A 24,041-nucleotide genomic window follows, 5' to 3' on the forward strand; every position below is an offset into this window, starting at 1 on the left:
AATAGGTCTGGGAGTGTAGCCCGGAGGTAGAAGGGCTTCCAGGAACCCTAGTACCACCACCAAAAAAAAAAAAAAGGTTAATCTTAGAATTGTTAATGTATAGTTAGGGTCAGGATTAAAGATGGAGCTGTCAATACTTGAGTGTTGTTAATGCTATAGCTATGACCAGGCTTCCCGTTAGTGTGACAGTTCGGATTGGGCTGAAGGTAGATATGAGGTTGCGGAGAGAGCAATATCCTCCGTCACTCGTTTAGTCCAGTCTCCCTGGACTAACCCTAGCTACAAGTGTGTATGCCACCCTCATCCTCTTCTTGACATAAGCTTAGAGCAATCTCTGAGGTCAGGGAAGAAAGGTAGTCTGAGTAGCTCGTGTTTCTTCTTTCTTTCTTCCTTGTACACATTTTCTCCTTCCTTCTCACTGCTTATATAATACAGCACTCTGAAGGATGAAGGATGGCCATTACAATCTAATGAATGTAAACAAAGTCAAGCCTATGTAACCGGAGAAAGCGGGAAAAGCATCTGTCTGACTGGATCTAGAAATCTGAACAATAGATTAGGATTCCCGCTGACTCTTCATCTACTCCACTGGAAGTTGGTCTCATCTGCTCCCAAGTTTTTTACCAGTGCCTTCACTTCTCATGGTCTCACTTACCTATATTTACTGCAGTCCAAAAGGAAAATTCCAGAGATATATCTTTGTAAGTTTTAGATTGTTTCATCTTGAGTAGTGTGATGAAATCTCACACTATCCAATCTGTCCCACCCAGGACAAGAATGATCACTGTATCCAGTGTATATATGTTGTATATGGTATCTACCTGTTAGCCATGTTGGTTATCAAACTGGTTGTTGCTCAGTGCTTATTCAAGTAAACATTATTTTACTTAATGATGAATACAAAGTTCAATTGTACTGATGAAGGCATCTAGAATATGCCAAAAAGAAGTCTTAAGGTGCTTTCTTCATGTGAAAGGACAAAAGGAAAAAAAGTCATATACAGAGGTTGCTAAGATCTGTGACATGGGATTGTTGTTTATCTCTTCTGTGCTTAATTTATAAACTTAGTTATACACGTTTAGGAAAAATAAAGTATATATATATATATATACTTATTTTAGGCTATTTTTTCTATCAGTTGTTTCAGGCATGCACTGGGGGGGTGTCTTAGAACATATCCTCTGCAGATAAGAGTTGGCAACTTTAGACAATTTTTTCTTTAATATGGGAAAGGAAAAGTTCTTAATCATCTCCCAGTCTCATCAGCTCATGTACCAAATTAAAAACATTTCTTTTCCATGAGATATATGAAAACCCAACAAACAAATTCTGTCTTTTCTTTTGAACCCCTGCCCCTTGGCCATGTTCTTAGGCTGAGTGATGGGAGATGATCGGGCATTTCTGTCTCTGGTCCCAATAGCTGGAGCACAGTGACTGACAGTTTCTCTCTGCCTTCAATCTACATGGAATAGCAAAAGAATAGTTTCCTGAAGGGAGAGGAGGTGATGCTAGAAGGGAGAATGTGAAGAAAGGAGGGCCTCTGTTGGAAAGACAAAGGCCACAAGGATCAATTACAGATCTCTAGGCTACAGTGACATTTCAAATGCTATAGTGACCTTTCAAATTATTGATATATTAAACTATCAAAATATCCAGGGCTATAAAGAAGAACAAAATAATAGCATTTGCAAGAAGATGGAAGGAACTAGAGAACATTATGTTAAGTGAGATTAGGCAAGTACAGAAAGAGAAGGGACATAGGTTTTCTCTAATATGCTCGAGCTAGGGAGTAGTGGAAATACCAGAGGGACTCCAGATGATGGAGGGGAAATGTCAGCAAAGCTTGAATGGAAGGATAGGAGACGAAGATGGCTGAGGTTGTTCAATGGAGGAGCTACATCCGAATATGTGTAATAGTATAAATATAACATGGTTAACCTGGACACTCTCTATTGGGAGGGGGAAGGGAAATGGGGGGAGAAGGGCACGGAGCACAATCTAAATGTACACCATTTTCAATATGTTCCACTTATAAAAAATAAAAATAAATAAATAAAAATCCAGGGCTGTGTCCTTATTTATCTTCTATATAGATTCCTCATAATACTTTACTTTTTTTTTTTTTTTTTTTGCGGTACTAGGGATGGGACCCAGGAACATTCTACCACTTAGTTATACCCCAGCCCTATTTTTTATTCTTTATTCTGAAACAGGGTCTCAGTGAGGTACAAAGAACCTCACTAAGTAGCTGCGGCTGTTCTTGAACCACGATCCTCCTGTCTCAGCCTCTCAAATGCTGGAATTACAAGCGTGAGCCACCAACACCCATCTTTACCTTTATATCTTAAAAGTCCAAGTCAATTCTCCAGTCATTCTGATGTGTTTTTCCTTTAATTTTATATATTTGTGCTTCCCTCCCTGAAGCACAAATATTGTCATTTTTCTGTCTCTTAAAAAAATCAATACCTTATTGATTTTTCATTGTATTGTCATTCATTTTTTTCTGTTCTGTATTGTTACTGAGTTTTCTCTTCATTCTTTCTTCTTCCCGCCCTTTATTCTGAAATCAAATGGCTGGAAAATTATCAGTATCATTATGCTTTGGTAATAATTTCACTGGAAGACACCACTGCATATCTGTGTTTTCTAGTTCTTTAATTTTTTCATGAATCACTCCATGTTTGATTTTTTATCTATTTTTTCCTTTTCATATTGCTGCATTTTACTTAGAAGCAATGTTTTTTTTTTTTCTCATTATAGAAATCCAAGAGGTCAACCTATCTTTCCTTTAAAAAATACCAGAATCCATGATAAAGAATTGTCATTAATGTCTCATTGTTTTGGTGCCCCACAGTACTCTCCTTCAGCCCACTCGGTGACAAAGACACATCATTAAATACCAAGCTTGTCGGAAGTGAATTATTATGAAGCCACACAGAACAAAATCTCCCAAAATAAGTCTCACATTTGTACATGACTTAGTGCATCATAAACAAAGAGAAGTAAACCCTAATATTAATGGTTTGAGACTTGAAGTATTGATAAAGTAGAAATAAAGCTTATAATTAAAGATTAATCACCATCTCAAATATACTTTTCTGGCTTGAATTTTAAAAATGGATGCATAGTTAAATATTTAATTATGGGTTGACTAATTTCGAAATTCGATGAAATAACCAAGGTTTCTAGATGATATACCTGTTATTTATTAAACAGAATGGACTATAATATGAAAACACATGTTTGAAAAGAACTATTCTTTTACTATTATTCAGAGTAAAACATTATGGTTTTTTAAAGAGAATGCATGGTTGAATGGTTACTTAGCAACATGAAATATTTTCTCCTATTAAAATTTTAAGTGGGTGAGCTTGCAACTAGCCAGTGTTCCCCGTAATATCACATGCATCCTAAAGATGAATAAAGCCCACGATTTGCAAGTTGGAGTGGGAGGGAAAAACAAAACTCTCAAATCTAAATTTTGTTGTTGTTTCTATGACACTGAAAACTGGGGGTAGAAAGAGTGTGGCTTCTCTGTGCCCTGCTTCTAGCATCTTTTAGTTTTCCTTTTCCCCTCCTGTCATTCACTTTGATGCCCCCATCTCCTGCACTACTGTTCCCTTGTCTTCCACAGAGTAAATCAGATCCTGCGTCTCAGTTGTCAATTCTCTGCTCATAGATCTCGTGTTGAATTCTCCTTCAATACATCTTTCTGTCCTTGCCATGAAATCACTAACTCCTGAAGGTCAAAGGTGCTACCATTTTTATATCCATCCTTTTCGTGTCAAGGAGAATGCCTGGCAATGAGTACTCTCGATGTTTTAGGAATGAATAACTGTTCGCCCATTATCCAGATTTATTTTATCTCCATTTAACAGTGGCGCTCCACCCAGATTGGGTCTCAGCAGGGCATCAGGATGTCAGCTGTGGGATGCTGACATTTTACCCGAGCTTCCAAAGAACCAGTCCCTGTGACCTTGCAGTCATTACCCAAAAGGCTTCTGCAAATTTTCTTTGCTTCTTAAATTTGAGCACAGATTAGGTTTTATTATATTCATGCCTAGTGCTAGAGATTGAACTTGAAGTGATTAAGCAAAATATTGAACAGAAAAATGGTCCTTAAATTTGCAACATATATCTGGTTCCTGTGTTACAGTCTGAGAATGCAGATTAACATATGATACTTAGAGGATGCATTCAGAATAGGAGGGCAAATAAATTTAGTAAAGGATGAGTTTATAATGTTTTATCAATCAATACCCATCACACTTGTAAGTACTGTAAGTAAATGCTAAACAATAACTTAGGATTCAGTGGATGCTCCCAGTGTTGAAAACAATGGCTTTTTAAATAAAAGCCAAGTTAGATATAAAATATTTTTGTTGGAATAAAAATGGGAGCTTTTAAGCTTTAATAGCTCAAATTAAACATAAAATACATTTGAATTATTTATTACTAATGCCACTGATACATCCTTAGTATAAGCAGAAATATATACTTTATATATACTTATATATGTATATATATGCCACACTCAGCATATACATAATATATAAGGAAAATTTAGGCTTACATATTTCAAATCTGAATTCACTTAGAGTTCAAACTGGAAAGGACTCTTTTCTAACCTACTAGAGCCAATATATCTCAAGCTTTATAAACCTGCACAGTATTTTGGTTACACCTACTCTCAGAAGGAAGAGTATTTACAAAATCCAAGACATTGAAGAAAAAAAAGTACGTAAGCATTTGTCTTCAGAGGATTGGATGGAGCCTGCTCGAGTCTGATGTTTCCTCTTTTTTTCTATACCAAGTATTAAGGATTTTTCAGTGAAAATTGCGTTTCTAAAATCTTAGTGTGGACAGGTCCTCAGAGGGGAGTTTTATTCCTTGTCTTAATCCTATTCTTCCAGTATTCTCCTATCTACAATATTATTGCAGAAATTTTTGATGCTTTTTCAACTTTCATGTAATCCTAGTATCAGTGTTGTGACCAACAACTTCTGACATTTATGATTTAATAAATCAAAGCCTCCGGGTTGAAAGCAGAGCCAGACTTTTCCAATGTGGTGGTGAAACATGTTCAGATTCCATAGAGACTCTTCAATCCTTTCTGTAGGGGGACCAATTAACTGCATTTATTATGCATATAATAGATTTTGTTTAGATCTCTGTACAGATTTTGTTTACTAGTTCAAGGAATACACCGTAAAAGAAATTGACTTTATTTTACTTTTGAAATGCCAACTTATGTAAAAATGGCAAACTAGAAAATAAAGAAAAAGATTTTGTACTACTAATTCTATTATGCAGTAAATTCTACATATCATCCCATACTTCTGAAACGTTCTTTTTTAGGTAAAGTTATATAATAAAAAGTCTGCTGTTTGCCCATTACAATAACAAAGCATGCTAATGTGCCCACTGATAACGACTTACAATGTTGCATCAGTAAGTCTATTACTTTAAGTCATCAGTGAGAAAACTTTTGGATTCCACACTTTACTCCTCCCTCTCTTGCCTCTGACTCCTTTTATTGGTCTTTTTTGTCACATTTTCTTGCTTAATGTCATTTCAAGGTAGGTCTCTTCAGCCTCTTTTCTCTAGTAGCTTTTTATGGACACAATCAAGTCTTTGTCATATTTAATATTACTTGGCTTTCTAGTTGGTCTCCATCAAATACTAAGAGGTTTACCTTTACTTTTTTACTGCAGGAATTCTCTTATTCAGTGTAGTAAAACCTTATTTAAAATAAAGATTCTGAAAGCGGGTCTCATTGAGTTGCAGAGGTCCTCAACTAAGTAGCTGAGACTGTCCGCGAACTGTCGTCCTCCGGTCTCAGCCTCCCAAATGCTGGGATTACAAGCGTGCGCCACCACGCTCGGTGCACATTTCAAAATAAAGAATAAAAAATAGGGCAGGGGGTGTAGCTCGGAGGTCGATTGCCCCCGGGTTCCAATCTCAGACCCACACACAAAAAAATAAATAAATAGATAAATAAATAAATAAATAAATAAAGATTCTAAGCCAGGTGTGGTGGCTCATACTTGTAATCCCAGCATTTGGGAGACTGAGACAGGAGGATAGCAGTTAGAGGATAGCCTCAGCTACTTAGTGAGGCCCTTTGCAACTCAGTGAGACACTGTTTTAAAATGAATAAAAAATAGGGCTGGGGGTTTAGTTCAGAGATAGAATGCCCCTGGGGTCCATCCACAGTACCTTGAAATAAAATAAAATAAAATAAAATTCCAGAGTTTCTGCCTTCTAACATTCTAATTGACTAAAATAAGTCAAACATGGGTTTTGAAATTAGAATCTTCACCATGTAGCCCAGTTTTCTTTTCCTGGATTTTTAAAATTTATGATTCAAGTTGTTCCTTTCCAAAACTGGGGTGGGGGTTACTGGAGATTGAACCCAGGAGTGTTCTACCTCTGAGCTACAACCCAGCTTTATTTTATTTTTTCTTTTGAAACAGGTCTTGCTAAGTTGCTGATGGCCTTGCTAAGTTGGAGAAGTTGGCCTGAATCTTGTGATTCTCTAGCCTCCCAATACTAGGGTAACATGTGTCCACCACCACACCCAGGTACTTTTCAAGATTTAAGAAAATATAGCTGTGATGAGTCCACATAAGAGAAAGTCAAGCGTAAGAATGGAATAATTACTTATCCAACATATGGTTTATTTCATAGTCTCTGACTTCTGTGTGTAATGCAGAATAAGGTACAAAAATAAAAGATGATATTGGTTATAAATCTCAGGTTTATTTCACCAGATTTATCATCCAACCTGAACTCTTGACTTTCAAATGGTCACCATACAACCGCTTGTATTATCTTAAATAGAACCTGACTCAAACTAAACTTTTTTTTTTTGCAGTACTGGCTTTGAACCCAGGGGCATTCTTCCTCTGAGATATGCCCCAAGCCCTATTTTTTATTCTTTATTTTGAAACAGGGCCTCACTAAGTTGTGGAGGGCCTAAGTAACTAAGGCTGGCCTCGTATCCTCCTGTCTCAGGCTCCCCAGTACTAGGATTATAAGCATGCACCAACATGCTCGGCTTTTATTCTTTATTTTTAAACAGAGTCTCACTAAGTTATGGAGAGCCTTGCAAGTTGCTGAGGCTGGCCACAAACATGCAATCCTCTTGTCTCAGCCTCCCAAGTGCTGGGATCACAAGTGTGTACCACCATTCCCAGCTCCAAACTAAACTCTTATCTCCTTCTCCTTTCCCACTTCCAACTTGCTCCTCCCCAGGGCTTCACATCTCAGTGAATGGCATCACCATCCAGTTCCCATGGAAACCATGGCTGAGCCTTCTCTCTCGCTTATACCTATACACAATCCATCAGCAAATACTCCTGGTTCTGCTGTCAAAATGTACAGCTTAACTTTCATGACTCGAATGTCAGTACTTCCCTATGAAAAGAAAGTTTTTCTACTTTGTTTGCCATTAAAGGCATACAATGAATAAATGCATATACATAAATAAATGTATATATACATATATATGCATATATGTGTGATTATATATTATACATATCATATATATTATAAATGTGTTTTTGGCCCCAGGGGTACTCTGCCACTCAGGTATCTTTTCAATTTTTATTTTGAAACAGGGTCTCATTAAGTTTCTGAGGCTGGCCACAGACCTTGTAATTATCCTGACTTGGCCATCTAAGTACTGGGATTACAGGTATATACCAGCATGCCCAAGGACAATAAATATTTTTTGAACCAATAAATGTATTTAGTGTGGAAAAAAAAGTTTGCTACTCTAGGCATGATAGTGCATACTTATAATCTGAGTACTTGGGAGGCAGACACAGGAGAAGTGCAGGATGGAGAACAGCCTCAGCAACTTTGTGATATTCTCAGCAACCTAGTGAGACTGTTTCAAACCAAAAATAAAAAAGGCTGAAGGTATAGCTCAGAGATAGAGCTATACCTCCAGCTACATTAAGAGATTGAATGTTCTTAATTATTTTATATGGCATTATATAATTAATTTTTACAAGTTACATACATATACATATTATATGTAACTATATGTACCAACATCATGTATACACGTACATATTCATATATGTATATGTTATAACCACACAGAAGAAAATATTAATGTAGCAAATTAATTGTGACTGGCAAGTAGGGAGTATGCCCCAATTCCTGCTTGAGCAAGTGACGCTGATACTCCTTTACGACTCAACCTATCTTTGCTAAATTCTTTGTGGCCCCTCTCTATTCATTGAACTTGTTTTTCTTTTCAAATTTCCTGTCCATGTTAGAAAAAGACAAATAAGATAATCATTGTAGTTCCTTTGGTCAAACATCTTCTATTAATCATCAGGTGCCCTCTGAGAGCTCCAGCGTCCCTCCTCTGAGGCGCTGCCAGCTTCCTTCCTCAGAATCTCTTTCACATGCTTTGTTCGTGTCCACATTCGATTCTATTACCTGGACTTTGTCCTAATCCCTTTGTCCTCAAGAGTTTCCACAAGCTCCTAACTGATTTTTCAGCTACTGGTCTCTCATAGCTTCAACCCATTCTTATCATGGGCCCGGATTAATCTTTCTTTAGAAAGCTCTGGTATTTCTGGGCGGGGGGGGGGGCATTTTAAAATAACTCCAGGGCTTTCAAAACCTGTTGAAATGAACCCACCACTGTACAATGCTACCAGAAAAGGACGGATACCTACAAAATGAAATAGGTCACAGAAACAACAGAAAGCATAGAGCAGCTGAAGTTGTGACTGTTTAAATTTACTCAGAAAGTTTTGTGAAAGTCTGTTTTACTAGAATTCCCTGAGTGGCTTTTTTAGCATGGTTTACACATAATTAGTTATACTTCTTCAAGTTACCATAAATTTTCTACTTCATCAACTCAGGAAATTTCTCAAGATACAATATATCCAAATATCCTAGTACTTACATTAAAAAAAACAGAAAGACCCCAAGTAAACATCCTAGTTATCTGTCTCCAGGCCCTAGAAACACAAAAACAAACTATTTGCAAAGCCAGTAGAATAAAGGAAACAATTCTGATCAGAACCAAAACTAATGAAATAGAAAATACAAAAATACAAAAGATCAAAGTAACAAAGAGTTGGTTCTTGCTTCTTTGAAAAGATAATCTTTTCAAAATTATATTCACATGTCATCTGGGCGTGGTGTCGCACTCTTTTAATCCCCCCCCCCCGCGCTTATGAGGCTGAGACAGGAGGACCGCACAGGTTCGAAGCCAGCCTCAGCTACTTCTGAGGCTCCCAGCAACTTAGTGAAACCATGTTTTCAAATAAAATATAAAAATAGGTCTGTGAGTATAGCCTGGAGGTAGAAAGCCTCTGGATTCCGCCCCCAGTTCCACCAAACAAAACGAAACACAACAAAAAACAAATTATACTCACATGTCAACAAATGCTGCCTTCTTAGTGAAGGAATACTTGGTAACACAGCTCACACCTAATTCCTATTTCTATGTTCTAACATTTGGTTTATGTCCCTTCAATATCATTCATAGTACCGTCTATTGTTTACATGTTAGCCTCCTCCACAAGATTAGAAATTCCTGGAAGGTAAGGACCATGCCTCATTCACTTCTGTATTTCCTCCACGGAATGTAATAGAACAGATTACATGTTGTGAGTGTTCAATAAATATTTCCTGAATGAAATAAGAAAAGGAAATAGCTCCAAATTAGATAAGCCCGAGAAAACCACCGGTGCATTGGTTCAAGATGCTTTATTTTTTTTTTGGTATGCCTTTTGCTGCCACAGTAAGACCAAACCCTCTGTTGTTCTATGTTTGCCTTCATTGGGATGAAAAAAAATGTGTTTTCATAATTTCAAAACATAGCATGATCTTCAGGCAATAGCATTGTTGTCGATGAGAACTCAGCTCTCACAGCGGTCTTGTGAGTCTTGTGAAGTCCTATTTACCAAGGGGGGAGTGAACAAAACATGTTTGACTTGACTCTTGCTCTTGAATTCTTCACTCTTCATTCCCTCTTCTACCTGTGACCAGCAATGAGTTATACATCACTGAGCCAATGGTGGTCAATACTGGGACTCAAGTCCCTTTTGGTTGTGTTTACCAGAAAATATATTTGAAAATTTGAATTTTCCTTAAATTTTATAGGTAACATTTTTCAACTTGCCAAATAGTCTGGAAAGGAAAAAAAGGAATAGAAATGGGAAGAGAACTCTGTACATTCTCACTTTTTTGAGGCTGGAAAGGCCAAGTGTTTCTGTATAAAGATATCCTGACAACTAATACCATAGCAACTCTATACTTCATATTAAATGTCCCTGTGAGCTGACCATGGTGGTGTGCATACCTCTAATCCAATTACTTGAGAGACTAAAAGAGGAGGATTGCAGGTTTGAGGACTGTGAGACCCTCTCTCAAAATAATAAAGTAAATTGGGCCAGGAAAATCTCAGAGGTAGAACACCCCTGAGGTCAATCTCTAGTAGCCCCGTCAAAAAAAATTCACTACCTGGGAAAAGGAAAACATAATTGCCCCTGTGTGCTAGTTTACGTATGATTAATTAAAGCACTCTCATTTTTGTCGAAGTGTTCATTCTATAAATTCTACTGCAATTCATTTACTCAAAATAATGAAAAAAATAGTGATAAACTAGGTTTGATTATTGTAAGATCTGTTAAAATTAGCAGTACTACATATACTAAATTACCAATGGCAATAGCAAAGATGTATAGAGAAGAAGAGAGAGGGGATGGATCCAGAAAAAAAAATTAAGAAAATTGGCATATTGCTCTTATCTTGCTAAGACTGCACTTTGAATTTTTAAAAATTTATGATTTTCTCTGACTGGCTAATCTCACTTAAAATAATGTTCTCCAGGTCCGTTCATCTTCCTAAAAATGACATAATTTTGTTCTCCTTTATTGCTGAGTAGAATTCCATTCTGTAGATATCCCATAACTTTGTGATCCATTCATCTGTTGACAGACACCTAAGTTGGTTCCATTATTTGGTTATTGTGAATTGTGCTCCTCTAAACATGGATATGCTTATATTGCTATGAAATTATGATTTCAGTCCCTGTGGAAAGATACCCAGGAGTGGTATAGCTAGATCATATAATGGTCCACTTTTCCATTTCCTGAGACATATCCACACTGATCCCCATAGCAGCTACGCTAATTTGCAATCCCACCAACAGTGTAGAAGGGTTCCTATCTTCCCATAGCCATAGAAAATGAAAGATCATGTGATTTCTTTCATATGCAGAAACTAGGGAGTCATCTGGATACCAGAGGGACTTCAGATAATAGAGGATAAACTTCAGTGGAGCCAGGGAGGTGGTCGAGGAGAAAGGGTTGGGTGAGGGGGATTTAATGAAGGAAGCACTTCCATTAACATTGTATGCAAGAGAGAACACCAATGTCAATCTCATAGCCTGTATGGGGAAATGAGGCAGTGGAGAGGGAGCTGGTGGAAAGCCCTCCAAGTGTTGTGTGCACATTATCACTGTGGACTGCATTATGATATAAGCCTGCAGGGCACCAATAAAAGTTTGAAAAGAATTATAGTTTGATTTACATTTCTTTATTCCTCATTATGTAATATTTCTAGAATTATCCATTTGTTGCCAATTTTGGACTTGTTCTCTGCCTGAGTGTGATTTATTTATTTTTTCTTTTTGTAGTGCTAGTGGCATGGAGCAACCCTAGGGCCTTGTACATGCTATGTAAGCACACTACCACTGAACTACAACCCCATGCCCAGGTTTTTTCAATTTTCTACATGGTTCAGAGTCTTTTAACTGGTATGTCACTGGTTGGTGATGCGGGAAAATGACAGAGAATTCCTAAATCAAAGCCTCTTTTGGCATACCTGACACATCCTGTTCTCTAATGGGGCATGCTAGGCCTTTTCTATTGCAAAAAGTATAGAGTCACGGTGACATTTGGTCAAAGCTCTCTTACCTCGTTTGGGACACGGATGGTCAAGTATTTCCTTAGAATTCTATAAAAGCGACTAAGAATTATTTTGAAACAAAAGTAGGGACTCTGCACATTACATGTTATTCCCAGTTATTTAGAAATACATTATATTATTTGAAAGGATCTTGGTGTACTTTTCTTGAAAAACCAAAAAGTGAAATTGCCACAGTTTATGAATCACATTATTTTTCATGAGGAGAGCAAGATGGTCCTATGGTATAAGTTACTAGGTAACAGCAAAAGGATCATAACAGTGGAGAGGGATTTTTCAAATTATATTTCATAAACATTACTTTAGAAATTATGGAATACTTATTTGTTATTTATTTATTTATTTATTTATTTATTTATTTATTTATTTATTTTGCAGTACTGGGGATGGAATTCAGGGGCATTCTACCTCTGAGCTACACCCCAGCCCTATTTTTTATTCTTTATTTGGAAACAGGGTCTCACTGAGTTGCCAAGGGCCTCGCTAAGTAGCTGAGGTTGGCTGTGAACCCGGATCCTCCGGTCTCAGCCTCCCAAATGCTGGGATTACAAGTGTGTGCCACCACGCTCGGCAATGAAATACTTATTTGAACATGTATGTCCCTTAAGCAATAGGTCAAATGTGCCTGGGATATAGAGCTCAGTCTTAGAATGTACAAGTACCTGGCTTCAATCCCAGTACTGAAAAAATAAATACCAAAATGATCACAGGCAAATTTTAAATTACTAAATTTATTTTAAATATGTAAATAAAAATTAAAGCCTGCAATGCCTAATTTGAAAAATGTATGTATGTCTAAAATATTTCTTCTAATGGAAGTCTAACATTAATAAATTTTTAGCTTAAAAAGAAACAAAACAAAACACGGGCAGTCTTTTAGATCCTGAGGATACACCTACAGATCAGAAAACTAAAGGAGCCACTCATGGGCCTTACACTTTACTTATGAGAGACAACAGGAAAATGAAAAAAACAAATTAGTAATTTATTTTAAATAGTAATAAGACCTATGATGAAAATAAAATAGGACGTTCTCACGGCGTATGAGAGGGTTAGTACTTCAGAATGGGCCGCCCTAGAGAGCATCTGTGAAAATGTGATGTGAAGGGAGGAAAAGCCAGGGGAGAGGGTCAAGGGTTCACAACTCTGAAGTCTCTACAGCAGAAATAGCTCGAGTCTGTCTGTTCAAGGAGAGGAAATTGTGCTACAGTGATCACTCACCAAGGGGTGATCTTTACTACGTGGACATTGATCCAAGGATCTAGCGCCTATGTATTCATCTTTTCTACTTCCCTCCTTCATTTATACAAGAGGTAGTTGAAAAAAATCTCTTAGATGTGAAGAAGCTCAAGGCCCTCTGTCCAGTTTTTGTCATTTTCAATATGTGAAAAATGACTTCTTAATCCTGCATAAAATACTGGGGCATAAAAGAGGCAATACGGGGAAGGAAATGGAAAAACATAATGTTCTGTGCATATATCAATGCGTTCGTATGAATCTTGCTATCATGTATAATTACAATATACCAATAAAAATTTAAAAAATAAACTAGGGTATACTGATCATATTATTTGTATCATCAGATCTTCAAAATATGCTTGTGTGTGTTGATTCCAAATGTTTTTCTTTAAGTGTTTTGCTTAAATTTTTAATTTCCCCTTTCCTCTAAAATTGTTTGTTTCCCTGTCAGTGACCTATCACAAATTTCAGTATGCCCGAGGGGAAAAAAATACCTATAAAGTTATAAACTAAGGTAATCTAGTAAGATTTCAGGAATCCCCGAGTCACTATAACATGGTAATCTAGTAAGATTTCAGGAATCTCTGAGTCACTATAACATGTCCAATTACTTCAAAGAACAAAATCTTTTTAGGCTTTCTTGTGTCCACAGTATAAATCGAGCCAGAGCACATAAATGTCCCAACAACTATTAAGAACTTTTCCTATGCCAACTCAAAAAAATTGTTAATATATTTTCATTTAGGCTTTCTAAAATTGATAGTCTTTTATAAACTATTCTAATTGGAGAAATTGTTTCTAGTTATTTTTCATAATGAACTGTTGACTCAGTTTCACAAAATAACAATACGTTTATTTAAGCTTTTGGCCGTACCTCCTTCCTGCTGCCTCTGAAAGATTAGCACAGTCCTCTACATTTTTAAAAAGACAAATTTTCTTCAAATGAAGAAAATATTGTGGGCAATATCATTGTCCACCAAAGTGGATGACTCACCAAGTCAATTATGAATTGGTCAAATAAATTATTAGAGCCAGTGGTTTCTTGACCCCATTTCTAGCAATGTGCTGATAAGATCAAAGCCTCACATGGTGGAAAACTCTGGGCCTTATAAATTGATTTTAGAGTCACTAAGTGGTGATAATCATTCACTGGGAGTCTAGAAAAGAATATTATGATTTTAAATCACTGCTACATTTCCATTGTGAATTAGAAATAGCAAATAAAAGTTTCTAAACTATCCATGCCTTTACAGTTTTTGAAGTATATTACCATCTCAACCTGTAGAGAAATGTGTGTTTCTGCTCTGGGGTAAATGTAACATCCTCATTGATTACTTGAAAAATCTAAATGCAATTTAAAGCCAACTTTTGAATGAGATTTTTTTTCTCTTCTTTTTGCAGTCCTGAGCATTAAATCCATGGACTTACTTGCTGATGCTAGCCAAACACTCCACAGCTGAGCCATATTCTCAGACTTCAAATGAGAATTCTTAGGAAATAGTAAAAAAAAAAAATGACATTTAGTTGTAAATATTTAAAAATTTAAATTAAATCTCAAAATTGTAATCCTTTGAGGCCAAAACTTGATCCAAAGGCCAAAATTAGAGCTGGTGAGGAGAGTCCTCAGTAATATCCAAATGGTTAATTTGTCGAAAAATGTTTTTACTAAAGAAACCATATAGAATATTAGAAAATATTAATGAAACCCTGGCATGCAATATTCAAAATCCTCTCTTCCTGGAAATAAATAATACCATGTTTTAAAGAAAAATTATTTTTCAAATTTAAATGTTCAGCAAAGCAAAATAGCAAGTTTTCCATACACACTTCTTTTTTACGTCCTCCCTTTTTCTTTCTTTCTTCTTTGTTACTTTCTTTTCTTTTCTTTTTTTTTTTTTGGTGGTACTGGGGTTCCTGGAAGCCCTTCTACCTCCGGGCTACACTCCCAGACCTATATTTACATTTTTATTTGGAAACAGGGTCTCCTAAGCCAGCGTGCGCGGCTGGCTTTGAACCTGCGCGATCCTCTTGTCTCTGCCTCCCAAGCGCAGGGATTACAAGCGTGCGGCACCACGCCCGGCCGTTTTTTCTCTTTTTCCTAAGTTGCATGGAGAAAGTCTCTTGGAAAGAATTATTTGGAGAATTTACATTATGTTCATTATTGTCAAGTTGTTGTTATAATTTTTCCTTAGAGCAGTCTTGATTAGATGAGTCAAAACAAAACACAAATCCCAAAACGAAAACTTTCTCTAGTCTTCTTTTGGGTTTATTCTATCATTTTTAGAATTTACTTGTGAAAAGTACAAACTAAAGAAAATACTCTCTTTCAAACCCTTATTGGCTCCTCTTTAAATTCCATTCTCCAAATCTCTATGTGTGTGTGATGCGTGTGTTTGTAGGGTAGAAGAGAGGGTACTAGGAAATTGACCCCAATGTTCTATCTCTGGGTTAACCCTCCCTCCCAGCCCCATTTCATTTTTTATTTTGGAACAGTAAACTACAAACAGTAAACTAAGTAAACAGTAAACTAAGTAACTACATCCTGTCCTCAAACCTGCAATATCCTGTCTCACTCCAACCCCCCCCCCCAAAAAAAAACAACAACTGATTCCAGGTGTGTGCCACAGCACCTGGCCGCCAAGCCTCTATTTTAAGTTTGGTACACAAGTACTCTTTCGTGACCCCAGTCTTATCTCCAGCTCTTCATCCGCTCCAGTGTTGGAGTTGCCCTGGCTGCTTAACATCCTCTTCCTAGCTCCTATTTCACACCTCTTTGATTTCACTGGTGTTGTTTCTCCTGCTCAGAACATCCATTGGTGCTCAGTTCTCTCCACCTGGGGGACTTGAAGCCACCCATTAAAACCCAGTTCAGGTGTCGTCTCCTCCTGTCTCTCTCTAATCCCCCAGATGGAACCATGTGTCCTCTCAAGCATTCCCACTACATTCTGTGCCGCTCTGCCACAGCACGTGCCGCGGGACATTGGGATGATCTGTTCCCGCACCGTTTCTTCAGATGGCTGACTGACCGCACGTCCCTGGATACTGGTGCCTCTGTCCCTGCTGGCCCAGGACAGAGAGCACCACAAGGCCTCTCAACATTGTCAGCTGCTCCTACTGCCAGAGAGCCACACTGTGACCGTGTGTGTACTAGTTGGCTTCTTCTATGCTGTGAGGCCCTTCCTTCCACTCAATTGTTTAGATTTTCTACGAATCGACAATACTTTTGACTACTCTGTGGCTTCTGTGACAATAACTCCTCCACTCCCAGTCCCTCTTCCAGTTAGGTTGATATGATATGGTAGGATTTGGCCAAATGGTTATGAACATGGCTTACACAGGTGGCACCTTTCTTTGTACTAGGAATTAAACCCAGGAGCATTCTACATCCAAACTAAACCCAGCCCTTTTTATTTATTTATTTTTATTTTAAAATAGGCTTTTCCTAGCCGGGCGTGGTGGCACACGCTTGTAATCCCCGCACTTGGGAGGCTGAGACAGGAGGATCGCACAGGTTCAAAGCCAGCCTCAGCTACTTAGTGAGGCTCTCAGCAACTTAGTGAGACCCTGTTTCCAAATGAAATAGAAAATAGGTCTGGGAGTATAGCTCGGAGGTAGAAAGCCTCTGGGTTATACCCCCAGTACCACACACATAAAAAAGGCTCTTTCTAAGTCTCTGAGGGTCTCACTAAGTTTGCCTGGAAACTGCCCTGTGATCCTCCTGTCTCAGCTTCCCAAGTACTGGAATTAGAGGCATAAGCCACCCTGCCTGGCATGTGGCCATTTTTGTTTTTAAATAAGCATTATCAACACTTCATATTTTGGCAAATGTAGTTACGAGCCAGTATATATTTTCCAGTTTACTCTTGTCTTGCAGTGACAGATTTAGAGTCGATATGTCAACTTTTTCTAAAACTTAACAGCTTTAAACAACAGCAAAAAAAAATATGTTACAGGTTTTGAATGATCAGTAATCCATGAGAAGCTCAGACATACAGTTTTGTCTCAGTGCCTGTCATTAAGTTGTGGTCCAGCTGGGGATGAGCTGGATTAGGGGTGCTGCCACAGTTATCTCTAGACTGAACACAAGCTACAGGGTTTATTCCTAATCTCACACAGGAGGCTGTTAACAGACTGCATTTTCTCTATGACTTTTGGATGAAGAGTTCCACTCCTCATGGGTGGCCTGCTCACAAGAAAGCAGCGCTCCTCATCCCCAGGAAAAGATTCAAGAGCAAGAAAGAAGAGGCCTTCAACCAGAAGCTGTGTTCTTCATAATGTCATCTCAGAAGTGACATACTTTCACCTCTTATAGATGCTGTTGACACCCAGACTGATTCTGCCATAAAGTGGAATAGTAAGAAATGATAATGTGAATAGCAGGAAATAGTCATTGGACACCATCTTGGAAGCTGATTATCACAGAATCCATGGGCTAAGGTGGTTCATAAAACATGCAGCATGTCTAGTCCAAGTCATTGGGTCAAACAGACTTTTCAAACCATGGTAACTCTTCAGTGGGAAAGAAATGAACTTTTGTGGTGCTGAGTTAATGAGGATTCAGGGTTAATGATATAAAGATATAGCATAGCAGAGTTACTAAGACTAATACAACCTTCCTCTAAATCTGAGAAAGACTGATAACTGCAAAAAACTTGGGGATTCTGAAAAATTTGGGGACAGTCAGAATATAAGAATTACTTCTTTTTATAAATTAAAACATTGGGATTACTATTTCATTTTATTTTGACAAAGTAGTGAATTTGATTAACGGGTATGTTCTCAGAGTACTGGCAAAATTAAGAATCATAGATGGAATCTATGACCAAAAGGTCAGAATGTCCTTTTTCCTGTTCTCTTAAAATACAGAAAACTAGTAAGCTCTTCCCACACCAAACACACAACCACCAGGCATTTCTGTGTACCCAGGCTTTTCTTTCAGAGTTATTTTAAATCATTTCGAGCTTTGAGTTTTTTATAAAATACATTCTATCTCATGAGGTTGCTATAAAGAATACCTGAGACAAAAAAAATGTAATAATATATTTTGAGGGGTAAAATAATATGTAAATATGAAAATTTGCGGTACTGGGGATGGAACCCAGGGGCATTCTACCTCCCATCTACACCCTAGCCCTATTTTTTATGCTTTATTTTTAAACAGGGTTTCACTGAGTTGCAAAGGGCCTCACTAGGTAGCTGAGGCTGACCACAAAATGCCATCCTCCTGTCTCAGCCCCACGAATGCTGGGATTACAAGTGTGCTCCACCACTTCCGGCTCTCAGATATTTTTTATGTTTAATAATGAAAGAAAATTACTGGTAAAAACAGTGATAAGAATATCTAAATATATTTTAGGAATAAAACAGAGACATGTTTAGAGAAATTTATGGGAAAACAGTTCTACTGGCAAAAAATATAGTACAACTTTAAAATGTCTATCTAACCCATTAACTTAGTAGTAAACATAGTCTGTCATTAAGAACAAAGATAAAATAAACAAATGTATTCCTCAGAGTCATCTATTCCAAAGACTGGCCGTACATGTCCAGCGTTTCATTCAATAGCATCACAAGCATTCATGATTCGTGTTCAAAAGTCATTCCACACGTGGTGTGATAGGCAGTGCCAATTTGTGTACAAATAACATCATCCGGCTCTAGGAACAACTTTGTGAAATATATAGATTAACCTCTTTAGTCATATTAATAGAAACTTATGATTTGTTTAAGCAAATATTAATTTTTGAAAAATGAGTGAATGTATAACAAAAAAACAAACTAAAGATCCTAGATTATGTGAAACCTTAAGCATTTAGGTCCTTGTCTTAAAGTATGTCTAATGACAGCACTTTTAATAGCAAAGTAATCCTTCACCATAATTATATAACTTTTTTTTTTCCCCAGCGAGTCAAGCCCCAGAGAGGCAAAAGCATTTTTGGCAGAACCTTTTTTACCTTGGAATTTTTCTCTTGTAAAGTAACCCTAGCCTGACCTTGATTAGCTTATCAAATGAGCTCATCCTCAGAGCTGAAAATCCTTAGTCTCTCAGAGAAATAGCATGGCAACATGCCAGAAAACCTCTGTAAATCGTCTAGAGGGCACAGTGGGGCATCGCTTTCTCCCTCCTTTCTTCTTGCTTCTCCAGTCAGCACTAGAAGCTACAGAAAGAGGGGAACGTAATTGAACAAGCATAGGGCATGGAATCTGATGCATCCATATTTGAAACTTAGAGTTGCTGCTTACTGACTAAACTTTTGAATCAGTCAAAATGGTTCTATGCATTTCATTTGTAAAACCAAGTTATTGATCTTCATTATAAGTTGGTTACAAGGTTCCAGTGCAATATCTGTAAGTGCAGTCTGGCCTACAGGACCTGACATACGGTACCATAAGTAGTCTTCATTTTTCTTTGCAGTGAGAAGGGGCACTGGGGATCAGTACCTTCATCTCTATCTGTCACATGTCACTGAACCATACCAGTGAACTGCTACTTAGCAAATCCAACAGCTCTGATGGTGGGAAGGATCAGAATTCCACAGGAAGAAAGACAGAAGGGGGTCTTCTTTCATGAAGACACTAGCATCAGTAATGGGTGCTTCTAAAATATTTGAGGAGTTCAGTGAGGACAGAATAATTTTGGAATGCTGATATAGCTACAGTACATGAGTTTTCAAATAAATTGAAATACTAAGGAAAATTCATATGAATATCTTTTGTAATTTAGTATGCATGCCTTACTAAAATCAAGACAAATGTTAATACTAGAGCATTTTATTGCTTCATTTAAAAACCTTTTTCATTATTTTACTTTTAATACATAGTTTTCAAATATGGGACGAATCTATTTTATATAAATTATCACTAGAATATGTTACTATCAATGTAAGCTGCCCATAATAAACATTGCTATTATCTATGAGATAGGCATTTAAAAAGTTATCATCGGGGTTTTGTTCAAGTCAAAGACAATTTATTTAGCACAAATGCAGAGGGATCAGATCAGTTCTTATCCAGTCAAGGGTTTTTAAAAATCTTGTAACTAAAAACACACACAGGCTTAAAGCTTAATGACTAATATTACCTTTTCTATTTACAGCTCATGATTTCTATGAGTCTTGCTGGACTTGAGTAATGTATTGCCCTCTAATCCCTTTCTGCTTTTTGTGTAGGAAAAGAAGGGTTTACAAGAACCCAAGAATTTCAACCGGACATTAGGAGAAACAGAAAAGCATCGATAAGGTATCCATGAGGCGGGATACCCATTGCCATTTCCATGTCCTGTACGGAAAACTAACTCTGTAGTCATTACAGAAAGCAACGCTACTGCAAACTTGACTCCATTCCATGTATCCAAAATATCTCAACTTTTATTGAGTACATTATTTAATTTAAAATGTGCTTTTAACAAGTTAAATCAGCGCATTGTGTTTGAGAGTGTGTATGTGTGTGCATGCTATTTAGAATACCAGTAGAAACAGACTAAATGATTAATAACAACAAAAAACTTTGAGTGAATGAGACCCAGTTCAGACTAATTTAAACTGAAAGAAAAATATAGCCCAATAGTTGAGACTGACTTGCATAGAGAGAAGGGAAGATAATGTTAAGTAGTCAGTATGAAGAGGATTGATGGATGGAGCTGGTTACAAAAGGTGAAGGTTACAAATGGTGGTTTCAAAAGGAATAAAATGGGGTTGGCACATTTTACTCCATTTTAGTCCTAAATTTTAGGGAAATACCTGATTGAGAAAAGAGTGAGAGCAAAAATAATAAAGAGGGCTGAAGATTCAAGACTGGCCAGGGAGGCAGAACATGCCTACAAACATCAGGAAGAGTATTCAGTAGGGAACTGAAGGTGTAAAGATTGAAATAAAATTAGAGTGTTTATTATACTTTAAGAAAAATGTGTGTATGTCCTACTACATAGCTCCAAAGAGGAGATACTATAGATGTGATTTCTACAAGGCAGGTATTATCGACCATCATTTGCAATCATGAAAAATAGACTCAAAGAGTTCCAAGCTTGCTAATGGTCACACAAGAATCAAGAAGCCTAGCTGGACTAATGTCTCAATGTATAACATGATCTTTCCACTCTTCATATAAAGAGAATAATGGGCAACATAGAAGCACAGTGGAGCTTAGAGTATCTTTTGGATGCAAAAGAGAGGTAGAGAGTTGACCATTTCTTCCAAGTATTTAATGTTTGAATTGACTAGAAACATATTCATCCAATTTCCACTCAAGGAATCAGGGGTAAAATTACATCACAATATATTCTTTCTAGTTTTCCCAGGAGTTCTCCCTCACATGTGCATGCATCTTAATAGAATAGCCCCAAAATACATTAGGTGAATGACTCAGTAGATCTACTTGGCTATTGTTTAAGATACAAATGAAAGAAAAGTGCATGTGGCATCATTTGATGACATTGGAAAAGAACCTCTTCCAAAATGAGCCATGCTCCTTCCTAGGACTTAAAAATCTACAATTAAACATGCATGTAGCTTTTTATTAGAAGACAAACACTCATGACGTTCCCTTTACGGTAATCTGTGCCTTCTGGTGAATGGCTTTGTCATTTTTTTCCAGGAAACTGCTTTCTATCTCTGGAAGGAGTGTGTGATAATACAGAGGGACAAAATAATGAAGGGGAACTGTGGGGAGAAGAAAAAGAGGCAGGGGATGATGAAGACTTTGTAATTCTGCATAGAGTGTGTCCTGTTACATCACTTCACAAAAGTACATTGTGAGGGAAATGACTTCTAACTGGCGGCATTATATCTGTAAGTTCACCAAGGGCGATATTTTCCAAGCAGTTACATGAAAGTACAAATGGTGAATAGACCTGATGGGTCAGTGACTACGTCTGCTGCCTACACGCTGTTATTTCGCCTTCATACCTAATGTTGGCTCTTTATCTTGCATGAATAATGTAACTTCTTGTCCTGATGCTCTGGGTAAAATTACTTATACCAGAGGGGCAAAAAAGGCATTTCTCAGTCTGGTCTGTTTTGTATATTTGACAGTGACATCAAAGAGTGAGAAGTTGTCTGTGAGTAACGACACTGATCATCTGTTTAAATGTCAAACCTAAATCTCATCACCTTCCACGGAACATGTCAGTGAAGAATGAACTTCAGTTCAATTGCAAAGGATTGCAGTGTTACTCAGTCCTGAGGAAAATTGGGCTTGGAGAAAATATTTCCTTTCCATCTAAATTGGCTACTTCAGCACTAGGGGCTGTGGACAGGGCTCTCTTCCTTGATAGTATGAAACAAGAAGCCTTATTGCAGAGGTATTTCTGAAATTAAAACTTCCCAGGCTAGCAGACATGTATTCCTAAACTGTGCAGTGAGTACATGAAGACTATGTATCACAAGGTCTATGCAAAGCAAAAATGAAATAACATCAAAGAAGACAACATTTTACCACAAAAATTAAGCCTGAAATAAAATCAGGAAAGGGAAATAGTTACAGTTTGCAGCTGTTCCTGCAGGAAAATGTTATCTTGTACTGAACAGCAACCACATTCCTTCCTAGACAGGTTTTTGGAGGAGAGAAGACCATTAACTCTTCATGGCACTTTATTGGCTCTGAACATAAATGCAAGGGAGAACAGGAAGCCTGTCCAATAGGCTTGCAGACCATAAGGAACAGAAAACCTCTTCTCTGTATGTTTTCTAGCTCTGGAGTGGAATAACAATGAAGAATTCTTGGTCTGAGGTCAGAAAATAGTGGAAGGAAATCCAATCATGTCCTTTCAAAAGTCATTGCACTTCTCTAAGCCTTGATTACTTTCCTGTTCTCTAACGTGGCTTATTTAGAGGTCTAAGTGGAAGTTTGTGAAGGGATCTGTCACACAGTAGGCACTCAGCTTTGGCTATTCACTTGTCAGGAAGCACTTGCATAATGCAGTCAAGTATTGCTATGCTGGTAACCATGTGTCTTAATCGTTGTGACCATGATACAGGAGAAGAAGGAAAACAAGGAAAGCATTTTTATTAACAGACATTTCTGTAACAATAAAGTCCCAATCACGTGTATTTCTGCTTTCATCCACTTTGCATCCCAAGAGGGAACAAAAATCAAGAAAAGCCACATCATGTGAAATAATATAGAGAGAGCAAACTAAAGTTCTCAGAGGCTTCTTCCTTCATCAAATCTTGGTCAAACAGCTCCCCAGAGAATCCCTCTCAGCCTCACGCTGTCAGCCAGTCGGCCTGCTGTACTGGCCAGAGAGACTACTTTATTATAGGCTTCCTGCTCAGACTGAGACTCTTGGGAGAGAAGGTAAAAATCAGGTTGGTGCTAAAAGCCGGCTGAGTTCCTCCCTTGCACCTGCAAACCCTTTGCTCTGCACTTCAAAGCCGCCCAGCCTAACTCATCTCACTCACCTCCCCTTTATATAACTCAAAATCAAGAGCATCTCCTAGCCTCCCCACCTCCTCCGTCAGGCTCCACAGAGACTCCTCCACACTGCCCTCTGCCTTTGAAACGCCTCCCAGGCTGGCACTCCATTCACCAGCACAGGCTCCTCCATTCACAGTTGACTTAAAATCACCCCTCGGGTCCAAAGTTACATTTTGGAGGCAATGCCCCCTCTGGTCTCTAATAAACTCCAGCACTGCGGCCCACATCTGGCCACCTAAACCCCTCCCCACCCCTCTGAAATTGTAGAGGTGAGGGTGCTAGGGAGGGAGGCAAGAAACCTGTGCTTTCATAGAGACCTAGACAGGGAAAAAATACGGAGAGTCTAGCATTCAGCATAGTCTTGTGTTTGAAAAAAAAATTTTGTTTAAATCAGTCGACACACATTATCTCCTGAGCCTGGTCAC

General features: G+C 37.8%; 1 protein-coding gene across 1 annotated transcript in view; it reads right to left on the reverse strand.

The window, feature by feature from the left end:
* HCRTR2 (hypocretin receptor 2) overlaps positions 1 to 24,041 on the reverse strand; it is a gene marked incomplete at both ends in the record, with an annotated part of 107,751 nt that overhangs the window by 82,782 nt on the left and 928 nt on the right. The gene's annotated exons all lie outside the window — the stretch shown is intronic.

The sequence above is a fragment of the Muscardinus avellanarius genome (assembly GCF_963383645.1).
Source record: "Muscardinus avellanarius genome assembly, chromosome: 8".
In the NCBI taxonomy this organism is placed as follows: Eukaryota; Metazoa; Chordata; class Mammalia; order Rodentia; family Gliridae; genus Muscardinus; species Muscardinus avellanarius.